The sequence below is a fragment of the Anomalospiza imberbis genome, chromosome 19 (genome assembly GCF_031753505.1).
Source record: "Anomalospiza imberbis isolate Cuckoo-Finch-1a 21T00152 chromosome 19, ASM3175350v1, whole genome shotgun sequence".
NCBI lineage: Eukaryota > Metazoa > Chordata > Aves > Passeriformes > Viduidae > Anomalospiza > Anomalospiza imberbis.
The window spans coordinates 1,571,425-1,596,507 of NC_089699.1; positions in this window are offsets into that span (position 1 = coordinate 1,571,425).

Sequence of the window (25,083 nt, forward strand, 5' to 3'; positions counted from 1 at the left end):
CTCCTGCTGTGCAGTGAGAGAAACCCGGGAAGCTTCGGGGTGTGGAGTGATTCCCTTGAACCAGAGGCACTCCTGCAGCAGAGCTGTGAATTTTGATATCAAAACTGGATCAATTATTGATCCATGGCCCAAAAAGTGAAATTCCAGGTGCGACTGTGCCTTTGGATTTACCCAGGAATGTTTGCTCCGGCGTTTTCGGAGGGAAGTTTTGGCAGGGCTGGTTCAGCACCATTAATTGCAGCTTAATTAATGTAAAAATTAAAACCCCCCCTCCTCATCAGTGACATTTTATTAAATCTGACAGCGGGCTGCATCCCACAGCAATATTCCCACATTTTGGCTTTTCCCTCTCTACTGAGTAGGGAAGGCTCAGCCTGTCCTTGGTTTTCCCAGGAATTTCAGCTTTTCCCTGATTTTCCCCTTTTCCCAGCGGGCTCTCCAGGGATCCCACACTGCCATTCTGGGTGTAAAATGCCACGGATTTCCCTCTATCCCAAATGTTCCCGGTGCAGGGATGGAATCTGTGCTCTGGGTTTTGGTGGGAGCATCTGTGGATCCCAGGACGTGGGGTTGGTGGGGAGTTCCTTGATCCCATTTCCTATCCCAGCTGATCCAGTGGAGTAAAACAGGAGATTGGGGCAGGAGCTGAGGGGGGACGGCCTTGGGGCCTTTCACTGGAAATGAATTCCTTAATTAATTCAGGAATTAATTCCTTAATTCCTGAAATTTATAATTTCACCTCAGAATTCATTTGGATCAGATTAATTTTATAAATTCAGCTGAGAATTCTTTGGGATTGGATTAACTTTGTAAATTCAACTAAGAATTCTTTGAGATCAGATTCATTTTGTAAATTCAGCTGAGAATTCCTTGGGACTTTATTCACTTTGTAAATTCAGCTGAGAATTCCTTGGGGTGTTATGAATTTTAAAAGTTCTGTTCCTCTGGCATCCCAGAATAATAATCAGCCCTGCTGCACCTTGAGCTGGAGACAGCAGGGTGTGATTCAAGCTTGGCAAATCCTGGGAATGCCTGAAAAAACAGGAGAGAACAGGAATTTCCCCCCTCTTTTTAAATATATAAAATAACAGCAGCCTGAAGACTCCAAAATTAATTTTTAATTTATGCCTAAAAACCCCATCGGGAGGGACTCGCTCTGGGGAATAAAGTGAAGGAGATTCTGGAATTTTGGGAGAATAATCCCAGCCCTGGGGTGAAACGATCCCAATTATTTCCGAGCTGGAATAGTGGGATTCATTCCAAAATCATCCCAAAAAGGCAAAGCTGGGGAGGAATCGGGATTAGGGTGAGACTGGAGGCAGCAAGAAAGGAACTGGGAGCAGGGAAAAGCTGTTTGTACCTGGAAAAAAAGGTTGGGAAGTGCCAAAAAAGAGGAGAATCCCAGGAAAAAGAGAGGAAAAATTGGGATTTTCAGCTTTGCTGACAGAAATCCCGGTGCTGATGGGCAGCTCCCCAGTTTGGGGTGGAAAATCTGGAATTTCCCATTCCCACCCAGGAGCTCGGAGCATTCCCTGGCTCCAGCACTGTCTCTACCTTGGAAAACAGAAATAATTCCCTTTTTTCTGCTCCTTCTCCCACAGCTGGAAACCTCCAGGCACAGCTTTGGATGTCACAAATGCTCCTGGGATTTATTTTTATTTTTTTCCTGGAGATTAAAAGGATTAATCTGGAGATTTAGGGGAGGGGGGAAATATTTATTTATTGATTTATTTGACTCTTTCTTTCTTTCTTTCTTTCTTTCTTTCTTTCTTTCTTTCTTTCTTTCTTTCTTTTCTTTCTTTTCTTTCTTTCTTTCTTTCTTTCTTTCTTTCTTTCTTTCTTTCTTTCTTTCTTTCTTTCTTTTCTTTTCTTTTCTTTTCTTTTCTTTTCTTTTCTTTTCTTTTCTTTTCTTTTCTTTTCTTTTTCTTTCTTTTTCTTTCTTTCCTCCAGGATTTTTTGGCTCCAAACTCTTTCAAACTTTGCCTACATGGAAAATTTATCCCTCTCATGGAAATCCCCTCCCCAAAGTGTTCCCTCCCTTCCCAAAGAGTTTTCTCCTAGAGGAAAAAAAAAATCAGAATTATTATGAATTTATTCTTTTTTTCCCCACCCAAAATCCAGCTTGAAATTCTGGAAAAGCCAATCCAAGCCACGGGGAAACTCCAGGAATGAGGACAAAAGAGGGAATTTTCATTCCTAACAATCAGAGCTCTCCAGAAAAGGGAAAATTCCCTGCAGGGAATGCTGCTGGTGAGGGATCACCATAATTTTCTACCTTTTTGAATCCATTTTTCCTTAAAAATCAGGGGTACAGACCAAAGGGAAAATGTCCTGCAGGGAATGCTGGAGACAGAGGATCACCATCATAATTTACCTATTTTTATCCATTATTTTTCTTAGAAAGGAGTGATAGGGATAAAAGGAAAAATATCCTGGTGGGATTTTTTTCCTTAGAAATGAAGAAAAGGAATAATTCCCTGCAGGGAATGCTGGTGGCACAGGATCACCACCACAATTTACCTACTTTTATGATAAAAAAAAAAAAAGGATACAGAGAAAAGGGGAAAATGTCCTGCAGGGAATGCCGGTGGCACCATCATTTCCTACCTCTTTTTATCCATTTTTTCTTAGAAATCAGGGATACCCCATCAATGTCACAGTGGTCACCATGAAATCTCTCTTAGCGAGGCTCAAGAGAATTTAAATTTCTTGACAAGCTACAAAACCTGCTTAAAAATTTAAAAAAGAAAAAGATCCCACCCCAGCTTTAAACTGCTGATGGATTCTGATTTTTGATCTCTTTTTTTTTATCCCTGTATTTTTTATCCCTCTATTTTTTATCTCTCTGTTTTTTATCCCTCCATTTTTCATCCCCCTGTTTTTCATTCCTCTGTTTTTCATCCCTCTATTTTTCATCCATCTATTTTTTGTCCCTGTTTTTTATCCCTCTATTTTTTATCTCTCCATTTTTCACCCCTCTGTTTTTTATCCCTCTATTTTTCATCCCTGTATTTTTTACCCCTCTCTTTTTCATCCCTCTGTTTTTCATCCCTCTATTTTTTTATCTCTCATTTTTTCATCCCTCTTTCATCCCTCTATTTTTCATCCCTCTATTTTTCATCCCTCTATTTTTTATCTCTCAGTTTTTCATCCCTCTATTTTTCATCCCTCTGTTTTTCATCCCTCTATTTTTTAACTCTCAGTTTTTCATCCCTCTATTTTTTATCCCTCTATATTTCATCCCTCTATTTTTATCTCTCAATTTTTCATCCCTCTATTTTTTATCCCTCTATTTTTCATCCCTGTCTTTTTCACCTCTCTATTTTTCACCCCTCAGTTTTATCCCCCAGCCAGCAGCATGGGGCTGAATCCCGTGCCCGATTCTCAGTCCCATCCCGAGAAATAAATGGCTGGAATTTCCAAGCAGCCCCGCTCTGTTTTCCGAGCAATAGTTCAAATTACAGAGCCCAGCACCAGCTTTACAAGAAAATCCACCAGAATTGGGCAAAGGGAATAAAACTGCCATTCTCTCTACCTGTTTGTGCAGCTCCTGCCTAACGCAGGCAGAGCCCGATGTTTATTTGGAGAAGGAAAGTTGTGGAAATATCCTTGGAGGGTGTAATGTGGCCAGCACGTGTTGCTGGGAGCTACCTGAAGTCTGGACCCTAATGGCTTGCAGATGTCCCTGGGTCACCCATTTCCTCTGCCCGCTCCTCAAATTTGAGCGAGAAATTCGAATGGATTTAAAAAAAAAAAAAAAAAAAAAAAAGGAGTAAAATAAAAGAAAAGGGGGTGTTTGGGCAGGGAAAGGAGGGGTTTTGGACTTCTGGAACTTGTAAAATTGTTTGTTTGGGTTGTTTCCAGCTGCTGGCCCCGCAGTGATTTGGAAATTGGAGCTGCCAGCTCCACGGAGGGGTGGGGGGGGAGGATGATTTATTTGAAAAATAGAGAAATCTGCGCCGGGATCCCTCGGAGTTTGCTCAGGGTGGGGAGTTTATTTACACGGGGATTATTTATGTAAAAAACCCCGCAGTTTGCTCTGCTGAGCAATAAACAGGGATTTGTTGGAGGTGTATATACATAGATTTAAAGCCAGGCTCACGTAGGCAGGCCTAGAGCTGGGCCTGGCTGCCCCTGCTCCGTGCCAAGGCTCTCTATAAATCCTTTATTTCACACAGACCATCAATTTTGAACCGTGTCTCAGAGTTTAGATCATTTCTGGGCTTTGTGTTCGATTTCTTCCCCGGGGCTGTGGCAGTGGGAAGGGACTGAGTCCCCTCCTGTCCCCGATGCCACCCCGGGTTTGCTGAACCTGCCAAGCTCTGGGCTTGCTCCGCTCAAATTTGGGGTTTTTTTGGCATTTTTGGGGGGATTTTTTTTGGGGGGGGATTTTTTGTGGGTTTTTTGGGATTTTTGCCTCTGCTGCTGGGTGTGGCCGTGTCCCTCCATGTCTCAGGGACGGGATGTGACCCTGGCATTGGTGCTGAGCCTTTCCCAGCTGTGCCAGGCGTGGGATTTCATTTTCCTGCTCCCCACGGGTGCTGAGGGAGCTCTGTCCCAGCACCGAGTCCCTTTTCCATGGGAAAAGCCTTTCCAGGGCCTTTTGAGAGGCCCGTTTTGGTGGTGGCATTGCTGGCACGGAGGGTCAGGGCTGCATCCCTGAGATCTTCATGGAGCTTCCCATTTTTTGTCCTGTCCTGATAATTCAAGGAGTTTCCAAAGGTGTTTGGGTGAGGACCCTGGATCTCGTTCAGGAGGGGCTGAAATGAAATTGTAGCTGATTTTCTGGAGTCTCCAATGAGCAGGAAAAGCCCTGGAGCCACCGGGGCAGCCGAGAGCTGCTGCTTTAATCCCTCTCTAAATTAAAATTCATCAACAGAACTGCTCTTGAATGAATTTATTTATTTACTTTTAATTTTACGATGAGACCTTGCAGAGGAGCATCATTTATTCCATTTTCCTTCGCCAAAGTGGCAAAAAAAGCCGGGACAGCTTATGGTGAGAAGCAAATAACACTCATTAAAAATTAGAATGAAGGGAGAAGAGGATGAAACTCCAGAAATGTAAAATTAAAATGAAGGGAGAAGAGGGTAAAACCCCAGAAATGTGGAGGGCAGAGAGTGCTGGATTTTCTGTATCTGTCTCTCCTACCTGTGACAGATTAGAAATACGTTCTGGCCATTTAGCTTGGCAAAAACCAGATTTTTTTTTTGGTGAAAAAAAACTCATCCTGCTGCTAAGTGGGAAAAGTTTATTCTGAGCATAACACCCTCCAGCTCTCGGGTTTTTTTTCCTTTTTCTCTTTTTTTTTTTTTTTTCCTGAGAAATGTTTGCTGGGTCTTAATAACAACACAGAAAGTCTCCGAGTGCCTGACAGAATATCACTGAATTTTCTGGAGGGAAATTCCAGATTATAACTAGGGCTCCGAGTGGTTTATATGTGCCTTGGCGTGGAGTTTCATTTGCTGTCAGGCTCCAGCCTCTCTTTATCAAAATCCTGGCCTCCCACACAACATCCAAACCCATTTCAGACTGGGAAGAACAGGAGGAAAACAGCCAAAAATTCCCGAAATCCCGGTGACATCCCCACAGCCCTTGGGGAGGGACAAAGCACATCCCCCAGTTTAATTTTTAACACCCAATTCCTAAAGCTGTGCTCGAGAAATTCGGGTTGCTCTGCCGGCCGCACTCTTCCGAAATAAAGCTGGGCTTAAAGGAGTTTGAGTGGAGCTTAAAGGAAAGAAGGTCGGGAGAACGTACCTGGGTGCAGAGCGTGGCTGGACGCTTAGTCCCGGCTTTAAGCGCGGTTTTTGCGCGGCTGGACGCTTAGTCCCGGCTTTAAGCACGGTTTTTGCAGCCGCTGGAGAAAGATTGAGCGAGAATTCGGGGGTTTAGGGCAGGAGATGGTTTGGGAGAGGTGCTTTTAACCAGGTGCTCGCTGATCCCCCCAGGCTGCGCTCAGGGAGTTAAAATTCACCCAAATATTGATGGCAGTTCCCTCTGCTGCCAGCTCTTATTGGAGCACGGCTTTGGCAGGGCCTGAAAGGAGGTATTGTTACCTGACAGGGGAAAAAAGAGGAGAAAAAGGAGAAAAAAAAACGGCAGAAGTTGAGAAACAAAGGAGGATTTTGGGATCAGCTCCCGGCTCTGGCAGCCCTGGGATGGGACCGTCCCCGGGGCCTGGCAGAGGGGAATGTTTGCTCTTCAGAGAACACTTTGGGCTGGTTTTGGAAAAATCTCTGAGGCTTCTGAGATAATTTTCTACCTATTTGAGTCCATTTTTCCTTAAAAATCCAGGATACAGAGAAAAGGGAAAATGCCCTGCATTGGGAATGCTTGGGAATGCAAGGGAATGCTTCTCTTGCCCTGCAGGGAATGCTGGAGAAAGAGGATCACCATAATAATTTATCTATTTTTATCCATTTTTTAAAATAAATGAGTGATAGGGATAACAGGAAAAATATCCTGGTGGGAATTTTTTCCTTGGAAATGAGTGATGTGGAGTTTTGTGTGCCTGAGCTCAATCCAGGCAGGCTTTGGGGATGGCTTTGTGTTTGTGTGGGATGGATCTGATCTGTGTCCCCTCCTCCTGCCCCAATTCCAGCCAAATTCGACGCTCAGGATGTTGAAGGGATCAATTTTTCTGGTAATTTGTGGAGATTTGGTAAAACCCTGCTGAGCAAAAAGAACAGCCACGTGCACTCACTCCCCTGTGGCAGACCCCAGAGAATCCACAGGCCCCGAGGATTATCCATGGAAAAGCAGGATCCTATTTCCTGCTGCACATGCAGCTCCTCGTGGGCTTTTATTTAATTATTCCCTTATCTGCCACCTTATCATTTGTCCTCAACTGGCTCCAAGACTGAACAGAATCAGATATTTTATCCTTTGGCATCAAATGGTGCAGCTTTGGTGTCCACACCAAGTAGTTTCCAAGAGGTTCCAGGCTGAGCAACAACCCCCAGAAAGGTGACAAATCTGAGCTCTCCCCAGTGCCCTGAGGCTGCACAGCAACACCCACATTTTTTCTCTATGACTGGGGCAGGAGGGATAAATTTGGGGACAGGGAAAACAAAATAGAAATCCCCCGAAGAGAATCCAATCCAGTCCTACTGGTCTGGCTATAGCAAAAAAGACAACCCCGACCCAGGGAAGAAATGCTGATGGCTGGCTCTAGATCAGAAGGCTGAAGGATAGCTTTATTCAAACTATACTATATTACATTAATATGCTGTTTAAAGAGAGACTATCTTATTTTACATACATATTTTTACTTTCTTAACTTATTAATTACTAACGAGCTCGTGACTGCTTTTTGAGAGTTGAGATATAGCTGTATCTGATTGGTTAATGAATTTAAACAACTTTCACTAGAATCTAATTAAGTAATTACTTTAGGTAAACAATCTTTATACTAAATTCTGCATGGAGAAAACAAAGGAGCAGAGATAAAGATTATTTTCTCTTCTTCTTTCTGTGTTTTTCCTGAGAGACAGAATTGTGTCTCTCTGTCTAGAGAATGTGAATGCCACCGTCTGGCAGCTTTTGGGAAAGATAAAAACCAGGAGGACAACGGGGTGACCACGGAGTGTCCTTGTGTGGGAAGAGACCTCTCTGCCTGGGAAGGCTCTCCAGGCAAATTTTGGTGTTTTTGGGGCTGTTTCAGGGGGATCTGGTGGGTTGGGCTGGGGAAGCTCTGCCCCACAGCTCCTGCCACCATGGGTCAGGGCACTCCTGGGGGAATCTGCGCTGTCCTCCAGGGCAGCTGAGCCCTGGCAATCCTGGGGACGATCCCTGGGCTGTGACCCTGGGGGATGCTGAGAGCTGCCCCCAGGAATTAGCAAAGGAAGCCCAGGAGAGTGGCCAAGGGGAGGCCAAGCCTGAGTCCCTTCACGCTGTGCCTGAGCTCAGGCTGTCCATCACCCAGCTCTATTTCACTCCCAAACAATCCTCCCACGTGTTTGAAGCCTCCAGCTGTCCCAGCGCAGATGCACACCAGCCAGGAGCCACCCTCTGCCCCCCAAGCACCTCCGAACCCCCAGCCCAGCTCCCCTCAGCACATCACCCCCATTGCCATGGCTGCACCAACAGGAGCATCCCCCTCCCCAGCCCGGCTCCCAGCTGCTGCCAAGCATGAAAAACAGCAGAAAAAGGCCAAATGGCCTCTTCCTTCCAGCACTCCCTCCACTGATGGCCAGCAGCAGCAGGGAGGAGAAGGCAGGCTGGAAAGCAGGGGTGGTGCTGGCATTGCTGGGTGTCCCCAGGAGCCTTGGCAGCAGGAAGAGCCCTGGGAAGGGCTTTGAGGGGTCCTCACTCCGCTGAGACAATGAGGCTCCCACCAGATCCACTTCCCCAATCCAGCAGCTCCTTTCTCCCACCTAGTAGCTCCTTTCCCTGATCCAGCAGCTCCTTTTCCTGATCCAGCAGCTCCTTTCTCCCACCCAGCAGCCCCTGAAGGGGATTAATTTCCCACATCTTGTGCCCGATCCGAGGCCTTGACTGGGAAAACAGGAAAGGTCAGTTTGAGTCACCCCTGGCGCGGTGTCATCCAAAGCAAACAGGACCTGTGGGATGCAGGGGGGCTGGGAGGATTCCCACGGGAGCAGAGGGCAGCTCCGGCTCCCCCCTCACCCTGCTGCCACCCAGGGAGGGGGGAAGCCCTGCAAACCCTCGTGGGTGCGAAACCAGGAGCGTTTCTGCAGAGGGTTTGAGTGAACAAGAGGAGGGAGAGCCATGAGAGCTGGAAAGGAGCAGAGGTGTCCTTGTTTGCCCTGCAAGATCCTGGTTTTTAATCCCCTTGGTACAAGGAGGGACAGCACCAGCTCTGGGCTGGGGGAGGGGTTTTGCTGTCCCTTGGCTCTGCAGGACACAGGGGGAAATCTCAGCCCAGGAGCAGAATTCCTGGGCGTTTTTTGGGGTGTGCAAACAGAGCTTGGCCGAGGGACTGTGCCCTTGCTGTGCCCTGGGGTGGCTTTTGAGTGGGAAAATGGGAAAAGGAATGGGGATAAGGAAGGGCTGTGGAGGAATGGGATGAGGGATAAGGAAGAACTGATGGAGGGATGAGGAATGGCTGTGGAGGGATGGGACAAGGGATAAGGAAGGACTGATGGAGGGATGAGGAATGGCTGTGGAGGGATGGGACAAGGGATAAGGAAGGACTGATGGAGGGATGAGGAATGGCTGTGGAGGGATGGGACAAGGGATAAGGAAGGACTGATGGAGGGATGAGGAATGGCTGTGGAGGGATGGGATGAGGAATGAGGAATGCTGATGGAGGGATAAGGAATGGCTGGTGGATGGATAAGGAATGGTGGATGGACAAGGAATGGTGGATGGGTAAGGAATGGTTGATGGATGGAGGTTTCAGCTGTTTCATGTCTCATTTTTGAGCACTCCCTACTCCATCTACCTTGACCTTGGGGCTTTGAGTGTCAATAAACCACTGACAATTCCCTGAGGCCACATCCAAATGTATTTTTTTCATACCAGCTGTAAGCACAAACCTTGCCTCATCTGTAGTCAGTTTATAGTTTCAGAAATATCTAAAAGAGGTGCATAGTTCTAAGGACTATGGGTGGCATGTCCTGCTAAAAATTCTGGTGACACAAGAAGGTGAGTTGCTAATCAGCAGAACCACCACAAATGCAGCATTGTTTCCAACAAAAATGGGAAAAAAACCCAACATCACTTCTTCCACTTGAGAAAGACCTAATTTCCTGATGAGCAGATTATGACTAAACAAAAGATGAGCAAATAGAAACCAAATGTGTTTGTTAAGGATATGGAAGACTGACAGTCTCTGGCCCTTAGCTACATGAAGACCCCTGAAAAATATCCCTCTCTGCAATGGGAGACCTGCTAGTGGGCAAGGTCATTTTCACAGTGAGGTACAGAGAAAAGCGAGTGGTTGAATCTACATAGACTTGAAAATGGAAGGATGTTCTCGCCTCACACAGAGACAAACTCTGTCCTTTTTTGTTTGTGCTGTTTTCATGCTTTTCCATGCTGGAGACTCCCAGCATGGAGCTCTCCCTTTGGAGATCAGCACAGGCTGCAGGAATGTGGCTCCAGAAGGGTCAGAGCTCCCGGCCAGGCTTTCTGGTGGAGCTGGGTGTGACATGAGACTGTCCCAGGGCTGTGCAGCAGCTGCTGCACATCTGGCTCAGGAGTGCTGGGAAAAACCTTCTCCTATCCCATCCATGTCCTTCCAGAGGTGGCTGAAGGAGAAGAAGCTCTCTGTCCGTCATCAGGGCAGAAGGGGAAGAGCTTTTCACATCTCTGGGCTGTTCCCAGGATGGATAAATCTCCTCTTTCTCTGGGTAAATCTTCTCTAATGCTTTGTCTCTTTGAGCCAGGTCCCATAAGCCCTCAGAGACAAACATCACACCCTCGGTAGCTCAGCTACCTCAGGTGACATAAAAGCAGCAGGACGGCTCCTGTGACAGTGTTGGAAGCAGAACAGTTTTAATAAAAGGCAAAATAAAAAAGCTGTTTACAGAGAAAAACTGAGCCAGGGCAAGAAGTTCTTGCTCCTGCTGAAACACTTCACAAAAGTGATTCACTTCTTTTTTCTCTTCTTTTTCTAGGGAATTGCTCAGGTGGGGCTTTTTGGCTGCTGCCCAATTGGGTGTCCTTAAGTTTGAGGTGAAGTCCCCAAGGTCCTATGAGGTGTCTTTTAACCAAATTGAGGAGAGAAGCTTCTGGGCTTTTGTCCTTTTGAAGGAGACAAAGGGGAACTTGTTTACTCCGTTAACAGGGGGCACATTCCTACACTCCTCCATCCAATCCATCCATGTGCTGTCCCAGTCACCACATCCATGGGCTTCCCTCTATCTCCCTGTCCATCCTCTGGCACAGAACTCCACCCTTTAGGAGCTCCATTTTTCCCCAAACAGGCTTAAAACTGGCCAAAATATTGAAATATTTTTCCAAATAATTTTGGAAGCTCCCATAACAACATATCCAGGACAACACGGCACAACCTTAAGAAAAGAAGTAAAAACACAGCTGAAGCTGCATTGTTTTTTGAGTGGCCCCTTTCAGGTTGGGCACCCAGCACAATTCTTGGCCCACCTTGGTTTTTTTGGGGTCCTCAACAGAAAGCAAAAGTGTCCCGTGGGGAATGAGCTTGTACAGAAGGGTTTCTGTCACTCAAACTCAATTAAAAAAAAAAAAACCCAGAAGCTCTGACCAAGCAATTGGCATTTTATGACTGATTTTCCAATGCTGCAGGAGCACAGCCTCTCCCTTGTTCCCCCAAACGTGGGTGGGAGCAGCTGGAGGTGGGCGAGGGCTTGCTGGTGGCTCTGGCCAAGCCTTGGCTGTGGCCCAGCTCAGCTTCCAGGGCTCAGGAGAAGCCAAACCAGTGGGAAAAGTTCTCCAGCATCATCTTCTGCCATCCACAGCCCTTCCTATTGCTTTCCCATGCAGATGAGACCAACAGTGGCTCTGAGCTGTGGTTTGCAGCCAGAGCCAAGCCAGGCCTAGCCCTGGCTCAGCCTCGGAAGAGCTCCAAGCCCTGGTGTCCACCTGGGCTGCTTCTCCCTCTCTAAGTGTGCAGTTGGTCCCATGAGCTCCCAGCAAGAGCTTTCTGCCTGTTTGCATCATAAAATCATGTTTAAAGTGTGGTTATGGGCAGCAAAGAGACAGTGAGCAGCTGGAACATCGACATCTCTGGGTTTTTTTAGGATTTTTTAGTATTTCTCCCTCACTGATGGCTGCCCCTATTGGGTCTGCTCCCTTTAATGCGTTCCTCCTTCCCAGATGCAGTGTGGCACTGGGAGCTGATCCACTCCTTGCTCGGCATGGCCCAAGGAGGGTTTGGGAAGCCAAGGGACAGGGAACCAGCGTGGTTTTGGGTCCCTCAGGCTGCATTCAGCTCACTGCCCGTGCCCCAGCAGGGAATCCTCAGGCTGTGCACTCCCTTTTCCCCGAGGAACATGGGCTCCAAGCTCTGTGCTAGGTGCCCCAAAGGAGACTCCAGCCCTCCCCGAGCTGGCAGCAGAGCCTGCCCATGATTTTTCCAGGGAAAAGCAGCTTTTCCCCATGAAGATCCCAAGCTGGGGCCGCTCCCATCCCACGGGAGGGACGGCTCGGGGCAGGAGGGCTCTGCTGTGGGAGCCTCTCCAGCAGCCCCATCAATGGGGGGGATTGTCCTGCGGGGTTTTGCTCCAGCACTCAGCTCAGCAGCTCCATTCATTTGGGGCAGGACACACAAATATTCCCTGGCATTCGGCAGCTGGGCCAGGCCGAGGGCTGGACGGAGCCCAAAAAGCACAGGGTGAGGTGGGGAGGATGCACAGCCACCCCTGCCTGGCGGGGTGCAGTTCCTAGAATCTGTGAGGTGGCACAGGGACAGGGCTGGCACCACTGGCGGGGCTGGAGGGGGCCCCGAGAAACTTCTCAGCCGAGCTCTGTGAAAATTTCAGGGCAAGCGTTGGAGGTAAACTGAGAAATCAGGGCTCAGGTCCCTCCCCTCTGGAGAGGGGATGTGAAAAGCTGAAATCACCCTCAGCTTTGGTCTTCCTAACTTCTCCCTGGTGATCCCAGACCTCCTGGAGCACGGGGGACACACAAACTGTCCCAAATGGGGCTGATCCTGGCTGCTGGGGGCACGGGGATGGCTGGGGGCTCTGCTCTGCCCGCACAAAGAGGACATCTCCAGGCCTGGGAGCTGGAAAAACCCTAATCCAGTCCCTGAGGTTCTTCCCTGAGATCCTTCCCTAGCTTTTCCCCCATCAATTTGTATTTTCTCAATTGGAAAGTCACAGAGAGAAAATCCCTTGATGGGCGTGGGGGTTTGAAGAGGGAATTTGGGATCGGCTTGGGAACAGGGAGCTCCAACCCAGCTGGGAAACGAGTTTGGATTTTTGGGGATAATCAGAGAAGGACCAGTGCTGGAGACCCCAAATCTGGGGAAGCCTCGTGTGTGATCCAAGGTGGGGGGTGGTTTTGGTGGGATTTATTTTTTGCTGGAATTTGGAAGTGAGGGACATCCCAAATGCCTTGTTTTCAGTTTGCTGTCCAAGCTGGTGCCTCACCCTTATTTCCAGACCCTTTAGGGACTGGCAAAGTGTCCCCAGTGCCACCTCATGAGGCCACAGGACCACCTTTGGCACCACTGGCGAGTCCTTGACATGCTTTGCCAGCAAACCAATAAAAAGGGACCCTGGGAAGCATGGGAACAGCACCCTTACCCCCCTGTTTGGTTTGGGAGGGTGAAAGTCCATGTGAAGAATGAGAGGAATCCTGCTGGAATCCTGCTCTGGGATCAGCTGGGATTGGGATGCTCCCAGGGCAGGAGCAGCCAGTCCCCGGCACTAGGGGACAGGGAATTTTGAGGCTGGACCTGCTGTGAGCCAGTGGATTTTTGGGCATTCCTTCAGACACCTGGGGACAGCAGAGCTCCCCCCCACCCCTGCCTTTTCCTCGTTCTCCCATTGAGGAATATTCAGAATTCCCTGTCCAAGCCTTCTTCCCCTCCTCTTGTAACTCTGCTCCCCAGGAACTCTCCAAAGGCTCCCTCCTATCAATATTCCCCACCATATGTTCTCATTAAAACATTTATTGTGCCCTTTATCTGTGGATTATTTGCCATCAATTAATAAAACGTGGGGCGAGCTTCAAATGAACATTCTCCCCCCACCCACTTCCCCTTAACGAGGGAAAGGACAGAGAAATAGGGGAGAAAAAAAAATTACCACGACAGATGGTGTGTTTTAACCTTTCTTTTGCTCAGTCTGGGAAAAAAAGGCATTTTTCTCAGAATATTGGCATGGGTTTTTCCTGATGAGTTACAGCACTTGGAGGGCTAATCCTGAGCTTAGCTGAGCTCAGCCTGAAATGTGTTGGGGTGTTAAGGGGGCGTGATGGCACAGGGACACTGATGGAGCAGGGATGAGCAGGGAACACTGCAAAATCCACTCCTGGAAGCAAAATGTGCCGTGGCTCATGGGGTTGGCTGCCAAAAGGCCCCGTGGTCCTTGGCAGGAGCTGTCTGGGCTTGTGGAGCCTTCAAAAAAGTGGCTTTGGGGTTTTTTAAAGAGTTCCTGCATGGAGAGACCTCCCTGCTGTGTCCCTTCCCACGGGGAACATCATCCCTGGCGTAGGGCGAGGGCGGACGGAGCGGGATGAGCCCTCTCCTTTCCCACCTGGGGAGATCAGGAGCATCCCGTGGTTTTGCCCTGGCGTTATTCGGAATTTTGGGCTGCCCAGGGTGGCTGGTGGGGAGATGGGGCGGGAGGAAAGGCAAACAGAACGTTCCCTGTGGATGCTGCAGGCCAGGACAGCGTGTACCCTGCGGAGCGGCTCCCTGGGCCCGTGCCCGCCAGGGATAAATAAATCCAGGGGTAATTCACACCCAGGGGTTTCTTGGATAAACAAACGCCTGGGGAGAGACCTGCCTGTGGGGAATCTGCTGGGAAAGCCCTGCTGGGCTGGGAACTGGGGAGTTAAACACTCCAGCCTCGCCTGGGCTTTGATTTCTCCCTGGGCCTGGATGTTTGCCCGGCCTGGTGGCGGAGCTGGCCCAGCAGCACGTGTTGACACTGGGCTTTAGCTCTGGGGAAAGTTTAAACTGGGCTTAGCGTGGCTCTGACACCTCGCTGAGGCTTCCCTGCCTCAATGCCACCCCTCCCCGGGACTTCTGCTGCCTCCCTGTCCCAGGCACTCCAAGAAATTCAAAGAAAAAAAGCCAAACAAACTCATGGAAAAGCTCATTCTAATTTTAAAACAACCCCACTGCCCTCGAATTTTGTGGCCAATTCTCTACTGGCTCGTGCTGCTAGCACATAAATGTGGGAGGAGAGATTTGGGGTCAGCCCTGCAGAACTGGGCTCTGCCCACATGGCTCCAGTTTGCCCCAGGAGCTCTGCTGGCACTGGAACAGCCTCGGGAAGCAGGAAAGATTCGTTTTTGGGCCTGGCATGCACTGAGACTCATCTGGGTGGGGTCAAAGTGGTCACTTTAACTTGGGACCACCGTATTTTTTCTCCCCAGTTCATCCTTTTTTTGATTTTAATGGGAATTGCCCAAACTGACGCTGCCAGGGTTGTTCCCAGCTGGAAAAGGGTGGAGGCTCCTGCTCCGGGAGCAGTTCTGGGGCCGAGGGCTGCCCCCAGCTCTTCCTGCACCCTTCCACGCAGGAAAGGGGCATGGGACAGTATCACCCCACTTATCCCTGCTGCCCACCCAAGTCCAAGCTCAAAGCCCAGCAGAAGTTGGGTTTAACCACACCACGAATGAGGTTTAATCCACACCTGAAATGGGGTTTAACTCACACCTCAACTGGGGTTTAACCCACACCAGGAGTGGGTTTTAACTCACACCTGAAGTGGGGTTTAACCCACACCAGAAATGGGGTTTAACCACACCACAAATCAGGTTTAACCCACACCTGAAGTGGGATTTAACTGCACCAGGAGTGGGTTTAACCCACACCAGAAATGGGGTTTAACCATACCTGAGGTGGAGTTTAACCCACACCTGATGTAGGGTTTAACTCACACCTGAAGTGGGGTTTAGCCACACCAGGAGTGGGGTTTAACTCACACCTGAAGTGGGGTTTAACCACACCTGAAATGGGGCTTAACCCACACCACAAGTGGGGTTTAACTCACACCTGAAGTGGGGTTTAGCCACACCAGGAGTGGGGTTTAACTCACACCTGAAGTGGGGTTTAACCACACCTGAAATGGGGCTTAACCCACACCACAAGTGGGGTTTAACTCACACCTGAAGTGAGGTTTAGCCACACCAGAAGTGGGGTTTAACTCACACCTGAAGTGGGGTTTAACCCACACCAGAATTGGGGTTTAACCACACCAGAAATGGGGTTTAACCCACACCACAAGTGGGGTTTAACTGCACCAGAAATGGGGTTTAACCCAGCCACCCCCAGCCTTACATTTGAATAAAGTTCATGCTAAATTGCACTGAACTAATTTAATTTTCTGCCTTGATTTTTATGAGCAACAATTAAGGAAAAAAAAAAAAACCCAAAAACAACCCCAAAACACAAACAGAAGGTAATTACAACCCCTCGAAGGCCTGAGCTGGGCTGGGATGTGGCAGCTTTTATCTGGGATCTGATACGGGCGTTATTCATTGTATTAAAAGTTTGCCAAGAGAGGCTTCACTGAAAATGACCCTGTGTTATCACAGGGAGTAATATCCTGCTTTTATCAGGTGGAATAAATAAATAACACCAGCTTCAGGCTCGGCTTTAACGAGGTGACACCGAGGGCAGGGTGAGAAACGGCCTTACCTGTGGGGAAAAGGTGATTAGAGGGGAGCTGAAACTGGACAGAAAGTGCCCCCAGATTTCTTGCATAACCACAGAGTTGTATTCCTATTAATTATCTCATAGAACAGGAATGGGATGGAATTTGGCTCTTTCTGGGTTTGAAAACTCTTTGCAAACATCTTGGTGATTTTTCTGGAAAATTCCGCCCGGGTGACGCTCCTGACACTGTTTTCTCACTTTGACCCTTGAGCCATCCTGCCAAAAAAAAAATCACCGTTGGGAGCCTTTTCCATGGTATTTCCCTGGTGCTTTTCCCACCTGGAACCCCCAAACTGCTCCTGCACAAATCCAGACTGGAAGGGATGGTGGAGTATGGGCGGCGCTGCTGGGGATCCCCAAAACTGGGATTGCAGCAGCTCAGACTGGGGAAGATCCACTGGGAGCATCAAGGATCAGTTCATCCAGGGGATGGCTGGTGCTCTGGTCTAGGCTGGAGATCCCCACGGAAAGTAGGAATTCTGGTTCATGTTCATCTGGGCAGTCTGAACTGGAATGGGAAATTCCATGAGAAGAGACATGGATGATCAGATCAGCTCAGGTTTTGGGCTTAAATATTTATTTCTAAAATTTTATAACTAAAAAACCTGGATTATTATTTTTTAAAGTTCTAATATTCATTTTTCTCAACGTTTTTCCATGAAAGACAGGAACATTTTCCAGGGAAGTGTAACCAAAACCTCCAGATTTCTGCCCCAAACCAGTCTGGAGCAGCCATCCCAACAATGCAACCATCCCAGGGCTTGGGCTTTCCCCCTCCTTAGCAAACAGCAGGCCAAAAAAGAGAGAAAAAATTTAAAATCACCAATAATTTTTTTTTTTTTTTAAAGTAGGAGTTTTTTTGCCATCCGTGGTGTATTTTTCCTTTGGAAACTGGCCACCCCAAGCACACACAGGGCTCTCTGTGAGCCTCCCTCGCCCTCCAGGAGGGAGCAGAGCAGGAAAAGTGCCCGTGCTTGGATGGGATGGGCGGGGGGAGCGCTCGGGGCAGCCTCTGGAGCTCAGTTCCTCTCTCTGCTGCATTTCCAGCAGGTTCTGCTCAGCGGGGCCAGCTCTTCATTAGAGCAGCACCCCCTGCTCGGCCTTCTAAGGTTTCACGAGGGAAGTTGTCTTGCCCCATTTCCTGAGCTCCGTATTCCAGCGGAGAGCGGGGATTCCAAGGGGAGGAAAGGACATGTAATTTAATCATCTTTATTGGATTCTGGGCCAGGGAGGGGGCAGAGCACCAGCAGCCCTGTCCTCTCCTCCTCTCTTGATTTTCTCTTCTCTTCCAGTGGCCACAGAGGAGATTTCACAGCAGAGGCAGCAAAAAAGTGATGGTCCTAAAAGATCATGGAGTGATGTGATTTTTGTCCTGATTTATGGATCTCCTGGAGCAGGAGCTGTTGTTTCAGTCTCAGGCAGATCCATGTCTCTCCATGGGTTTGTTTATGACTAATTTCTGATGAAAAATAGTGATTTTTAATGCATTTGGTTACAGGACAGAGAATCCCATCCTTACAAAGGGGTTTGGGAGTGGGGTGAGAGGCTGGTGGGGCTGGATCAGAGAAAGTGTGGAAGGAAAATGTGGAATTTTGTAGGGAAAAGGAATCCCATCCTTTCAAAGAGTGTTTGGGAGTGGGGTGAGAGGCTGGTGGGGCTGGATCAGAGAAAGCGGGGACGCAAAATGTGGAATTTCCCCAGTTGCTAGTGTTTTTTGGGAATCCAAGGAGGGCAGGCAACTTCCACCAGGAGTGTCCTGGGCACGGCTCTGCCCAGCTCCCACTTCCAGAGGGCAGGGGAGAGCCTTCCCCAGCCCCTCTGTGCCAAGGGGGAAAGCTAGAAGAGCAAAAATTGGAGTTTTTTGCAAACTAGAGACAATAAGGGAGAAAAAAAAAATCCAAAAATGCTTAATTCCATGGTAGTGGCTCAAAAGTTTGATTGTTTTTCGTATCCCTACTGGGCAAAACTGATGTGAATGCACAGAAGGGCACCAGAACTCTTCATTTTCATGGATGAGGACCCCTGCCCTGCCAGGACCTGCTCATGCCAGCTCTGCCCACACATATTCCCAGTTTTTTGTTAATTTAAATTGCTGCTGACCCACTGATGCCAACAAAGCCGGGCTTTTCCAGCCTCGCCTTTCCCATCCTGCACACTCAGCTGTGACCTCACAGCTTCAGAGATATTAAACCAGGCTCAGTGGGGAGCAGGGGGGCCCATCCCCCTTTAATTCAGCTGAAATCAAACCCGGGATTTTTTTAATAAATCCATTTTATGGCTGGAACAACGGCGGGAGCAGCGAATATTTGGGGCCTGGAGACCCTGGCTTCACTGCCTCTCCCCGTGGGTTGGAGTTATTATTTTCCTGTCTATGAAAAGCTCCCATGGAGGATGGGAGGGGTTTGTAAGTCACTAATGGGTTTCTCACCTCAAAGTGGTTCCAGTTTTTCTCTCTGGGGTGGGATGGTTTCCATTATGTTGTTAATGGGCAGGAGCAGCTCCCAAGGGAGAGCTGAGAGGGGCCAGGAGCTCTGGGGACAATCAGGGGACACTGACCCAGCCCAGGTGGTGCTGGGGAGAAAAACATCTCCAGCCTGTAGAAACAACTTTCTAAAATGCCCCTTTTTTGTTCCCTGAGGGAATTTTGTGCTCCGTGGCTGCAGCTGGAGTGGGTGGGGATGACGTGGTGGATTTTGGGGGTTGCACATCCCAGTCAGGGGTTTAGCAGCTGGTTTTGGGGGTTTGCTGCATCTCCCCACGTGCAGGTGCAGAACCGGCCTCCCTCATTCATGCTGTGGCTGAAAAGGAGGGAAAATGGGCTGGAAAATTCCATTTTTGGGGACAGGGACGTGAGGCAGCAAACCACTGCAGTGTCAGCTTGGGGAGGGGAGGAAGGAGCTCCTGGAGTGCCCTGGGAGGGGCGCTCGGCACGTTTGGGGGGCTCTGGGGGAGGAGACCTTGTGGAAATGCTGAGGGGGATGTGCTTATCCCAGGACATACCCAGGGTTCTTCCCATCCTTTCCCACTGCCACGGGGAGCAGGGATGCTTTTGTACAAGCCTGAAAGCCCCACAATGCTTGAAACCCCACAAAACTTGAAAACTCCACATTGCTGAAAACCTCACAGTGCTAGAAACCCCCATTGCTGAAAACCCCACAATGCTTGAAACCCCATAATGCTTGAAAACCCACGATGCTGAAAACCCCATGATGCTTGAAAATCCATGATGCTGAAAACCCCACAATGCTTTAAAACCCCACGATACTTGAAAACCCCACAATGCTGAAAACCCCATAATGCTTGAAAACCTCACAATGCTGAAAACCTCACAATTCTGAAAACCCCACAATGCTGAAAACCCCACGATGCTTGAAACCCCACAAAGCACCTTCCAGGCTGTGAAAACAGCTGCAGGTGCCAGGGAAAACAGCACAGAAGGACCCAAAACCCTCACGGCTGCTGGCAAATTAAGTTGTGTTTCTGGGGGGAAGCTGCAGCAGCCTGGAGTTTGGTTGCTGAGAGAGAGAGGAAGAAATGACAAATTCAATCCAGAGAGCCCATTCCCCCCTTCCTCTCTGGATCCAGATCATTATTTTCAAGCCCTCTGCACACCTCGCACGGGCTGTGTTATCTCCAGAAGCACCCCCTGAGTTTTGATTACAAAAATGACTGCAGAGGAACTCTCTCTGCTGGGAGGGAGGCAGCCCAAACCCTCCTGCTCCTGCCCGAGCCCATCCGAGCTGCAGGGGGAGGAAAGCAAGAGGAGGGAGGGATGAAGGTCACTTTCCTCACCTTCCTCGCCTCCTGCCGCCCCGCCGAGGGCACGGCTCGAGTTTTTGGAGTCATTATCACACCAGGCTGCCAAAGGTTAGGGAGGAAAGAGCTTTTCAGAAGTCTTTGCCTGCTAATTGATGGTGAGGAGCGGAAGGAAGGATGGAGGGAGAAAAAAGGAGAAAGAAAAAAGAAAAAAGAAAAAAGGAGAAAGGAAAAAGGGATAAAGAAAAAAGAAAAAAAGAAAAAAAGAAAGAAGGAAAAAGGAGAAAGGAAAAAAAAAAAGAAAAAAAAAAGAAAAAAAAAAAAAAAAAAAAAAAAAAAAGGAAAAGGGCCCTGCGCCGTTTGTGGCCGCCGGGACGTGCAGGGCCAGGACAGAGCAGGTTGGGTTGGAGCAGAGCAGAGCAGGAGGGAAATCAGATCCAGCAGGAGCAGGGGCTCCTTCCAGCCTCATGGAAAAGCTTTGCCAGCATCATTAGGAAGGATGAAAAGCGCTGAAGGCTGTGCCAGGGCACGGGAGGGGTGGATGTGCAGGCTCATGGAGTGTGACAGGCTCCTGCAGGATGCTCCAACCCCGCTGAGCCACACCAGGAGGGTCAAAGCTGTCCCCTCAGGGGGCAACTGCTGCTTCCAGCCCCTCTGAGCCACACCAGGAGGTCCAGGAGGGTCATAGCTGTCCCCCAGGAGCAGAGGTTGCACCCCTTGTCATGCTTGGACTGGGGGTACTCTGATAAACCCCACGGGGGAAGGGGAGTGTTTAAGCAGGAGCAGGTGGGAATGGTGTCCCCGGGATTTGGGGCTTGGCCAGAGCCGGGAGGAAGCTCTGGAATCCCAGATTGCCTCGAGCACAGCCAGGATTCACTGCAGGCTCAGCACAGCGTGGGGCCTGACCCAGCCCTGGCCTTTCATGACCCCCATCTGGAACAGGAGCAACCTGGGACAGAGATTTTCCAGCAGTTCTCCTTCCCTTCAGTCCCTCAGCCCGGCATTTCTGTAACACCAGGCCATGATTCCCAGGAAAAGCTCAGTGCCAGGTGCTCCAGCGGAGCTGGAGAGGAGATTTCTCCTGATGCAGCCCCAGGAAGCTGCTCAGCCCTGTGCCACAGGGGAAGGAAGTCCCTGCTGTGGCTGTGACCTCCTGGCCCAGGTGAGGAGGTGCCCAGAAATGAGAGGCAGCTGCAGAATTTGCCTCCTCCCAGGACTGGCTGAGGCCAGAGCAGCTTGAGGTGACCCAGAGCAGGAATGAACCCACCCAGGTGTCACTGCAGGACTGGCTGAGTGTCTCCTGAGCAGCCCCGTGTCAGGATTTACAGCAGACAGGGGAATTTCGGGTTTCCCAATCACGGCTTTGCAAAGCAAACAGACAATTCCTGCCATTCTCTAACCTCTCCTTAACCTCTCCCTCTGGCTTACAGATCCAGGAGAAAACACAGTGGGAAGAGTTGAGCTGCTCTGCTGGGGAGTGACTTCTTCATCAGCTCGGGTGAGTGGTGCCATGCCCATCCTGGTGCAACCTCACGGAATTATCATCACCGTTACATTGGTAAGAAAGGAAATAAAACCCCAAAATGATGATTTGGGCTGACAGGATTTGCCCAAATCACCTGGCTAAAATCAGGAACACTCCCTGAGCGACCAGGAACAGCCTGAGACTGGAGCCCAGTTGCCTCCATGCCTCTCTCTAACCACCAGACGACCCACCCTGTGTGAGCAAACGGAATAAAATCTGAAAGAAAACAAAAATCTGACTTGAAAAATGTGCTCTGCGCAGAACCAGAATGTTCAGCGCGGAGAAAAAGGATGCAGTCCAATGTTTTACTTCCAGGCAAACATTTCAAAATGGACTTATAATGTAGCCTTTCATTTCGGTTTTATATGAAGGTTTTACTTGAACTTGTAATGAAGATGGAAAAATCCGAGGTTGCCATGGCTCCTGGCACTCTGCCTAATGCACTCCAATCTTTTTCCCCTAATAAAGGAGATTTCTGAAACCCCCCTAGAAAAAGGGAAGAGTTAAAGACCCCATAAATGACTGCAGGACCAAGAACATGATTTCATGTAGAGCAAGTTGACCATCATGGACACGTAATTGTGTTCATTTTTTTTCTCCTCACCGATGAGGCCCAGAGTCCTGTTCTGGGTGGTTCTCCGAGGATAAGAAAATCAAGTGGTGGGGTGCAAATTCCCTCAGGGTCTTTTTGGGATGTTCTCCTGCTCTTTGGAAATGCATCTACCTCACCATGGAGGAGGAAATTTGGATCGCTGAGATGCTCCTGAGCCTTCAGGCCCCTGCTGGGTGGGATTCCAGCTGTGCCAGGGGCTGCTCAGCTCCCTCTCCAGCAACATTTGGGATAGCTCAGGGTGCTGGTGCTGAGCAGAGCTTGTGCCTGTGAGATGAAGAATGTTTGATCGAAATCCTGGGCTGGAGATGGGTTTGGGCAGTGAATTTTGGGCTGGAATGGGAGATGGGCTGCTTCGAGTTGGGATGAACACCTTGGAATGAGTTGATCTTTGGGGTCTCATTCATCCAAACCAAGCCATGATGATGATGATGATGATGATGATGATGGTGATTTGATGACGAGGATGACTTGATGATGATGATGGTGATTTAATTATGATGATGATGATGATGATGATGATCTAATGATTTGGTGATGATTTCACAATGATGGTGACTTGATAATGATGATTTGATGATGATGATGATGAAGATTTGATGATGATGATGGTGATTTGATGATGATGATGAAGATGATGATGATTTGATGATGATATCATAGGCAGAAAGCACTGGAAGGGAGAGAAGAGGCAGCCTGGAGGCATCTCCTGACCCTCTGCAGCTCCCTGGCCAAGCCAGGATCCAGCAATTCTCCTCTTCAGCTTCCTTCTCCTGATATCCTTGTTCTCCATCCATGACAGCAGAGGGGCTCTGGCCATCCCATTGTCCTTTCCAGGATGGATTTGCTTCCTGGATTCAGGGACTTTTGTAGCTTTTTCCCTTCAGTTTCCTTGGAGATCTTGGTGGGACATGATTTGATCCACACAGAAATGGGCTTTGAGGTTTTCTCAGAGGAGCCTGAGCCTGCTAGAATTTTGGGGATGGATGGGCAGTGGGAACACTCAGAAATCACCAGAGATGGTTCAAAAATGGTTGTGATGTTCCTGTAGGTGGGAACCAGCACATGGAGATGTGATAAATTCCTGGGGTTATCCTGGTCCTGAGGACAGCAGGGAAGTGCTGATGCTCTTGTTCTCTCCAAGCTTTCAGAGGGTCCTCTTAAAGCCAGAGCTCCTTGGCTTTTCCAAGTGGTGGCTGCCTGCCAGCCCCATTTATTCCCAACATGTGGTTCTGATTTGAAAATGTCCAGATCTCAAAATCTTTAATCTTCTCACACCTCAGGATTTTTTGTTTTGGTTTGGTTTTGGGGAAGGCTGAACCATGTGCTCGGGATAATGGTTAAAAAGCAACATAGACAGTTTAACGGGGGGAAAAAAGAAAAGAAGAAAGATAAACTAAAATTATTTATATATATATATATATATAAATTCCAGCTGGTGCTTTTCTGGTCTCAAAGGTGCAGCACGGAAATTCGGGGATGCTTTTGTTTGTCTCAGCTCTGTAATCCCTGATGAAACTCAGGGAATTTAGTGATGAAAAAGATCCTGATAGATCCCTCCAGATGACAAAAAATGAAGTATTTTTAAGGTTGAGGAAAGTTGTCTTCCCAGAGGTTCAAATCCAATCCAGTTCTGGTGTACACTGGAAGGACTGGGTGCCCTCCCTGGGCAAGATCAGCAGGGCAGGAAGGTTTTCCTGGGGTTTGGGAAGGTCCCTGGATCCCTCCAGGAGTTTGTGAAGGTCACCTGATCTCCCTGGGGTTTGGGAAGGTCACCTGATCTCCCCTGGAATTTGGGGAGGTCCCTGGATCTCTCCTGGGGTTTGGGAAGGTCACCTGATCACTGTCCGGCTGCTGCCTGGCTGACATGGAGATGCTGAGAGAGGATAAATCATGGAATCATGGAGTGGGTTGGGTTGGAAGGGACCTTACAGCTCATCCTGTTCCACAGGGACACCTTCAGGTTGCCCCAAGCTGGCTTTGGACACCCCCAGGGATGGAGTAACCAGAGCTTCTCTGGAAAACTGTGCCAGGTCCTCCCCACCCTCCCAGGGAAGATTTTCCTGCTAATTACTAATTGAAACCTGCCTTGGTTTAATTTACAGCCTTGGTGACGTTGTAGCTGTGGTGGTACAACCATGGGGACAGCAGCCAGGGTGGAATCCCAGAATCATGGAACAGTTTGGCCTGGAAAAGACCTTTAAATTCCTAAATTCCAACCCTCCTGCAATGAGCAGGGACATCTCCAACTCAACCAGGTCACCCCATCCAGCAACTTCCAGCAATGATGTGCCAGCAGGAACGGGGTGGGAGGAAAGAGCTCTGTCCCTGTTCCCACCTAACTCTTGGACTGGGGCTGCAGCCTCTCCCTCTGATGCCTCAGGTTTTGGCTTTTCTATTTCTCACATTCTGTGCTGCTTTAGTGTGTGGGTCTGGGCTTCATATGAGGGGATGCTGAGCTCTCTGCACAGAGCAGGGAGACAAAACAATTCCTTCTCCAGCTGGGCACCAAGGACAAATGATCCAAACCTCAGGCCCAAGAGCACAAACAACGTGGGCTGGAGAGAGAAAAACAAGCAGGATGGGACTGCATGGGCTGGAGCTGGAATGGGACAATGAACTCCAATGTGCCAATGGAGCAGAACTTGTAAAAGTGAGAGCCCCCGGGAGCGCTCGTGCATTTTGGGACCATTTTGGTTCATCTTGGGTGCAGCCCTGGCTGGGCTCTTGTGCTGCCCAAGGTGGATCCATGGAGGAGATCCTTTGAATAAATCCCTGCTTTATTCTGTAGCTCTGTCCAGCCTCTGCTCCAGGTCAGCCTTAACAAGGCATCACCTCCTTCCCATCCCTGGGGCTCTCCTTGGAGCACGAGGGCTTTTCCAGGTCTCCCTGTGCTCCAAGAGTTAAGGG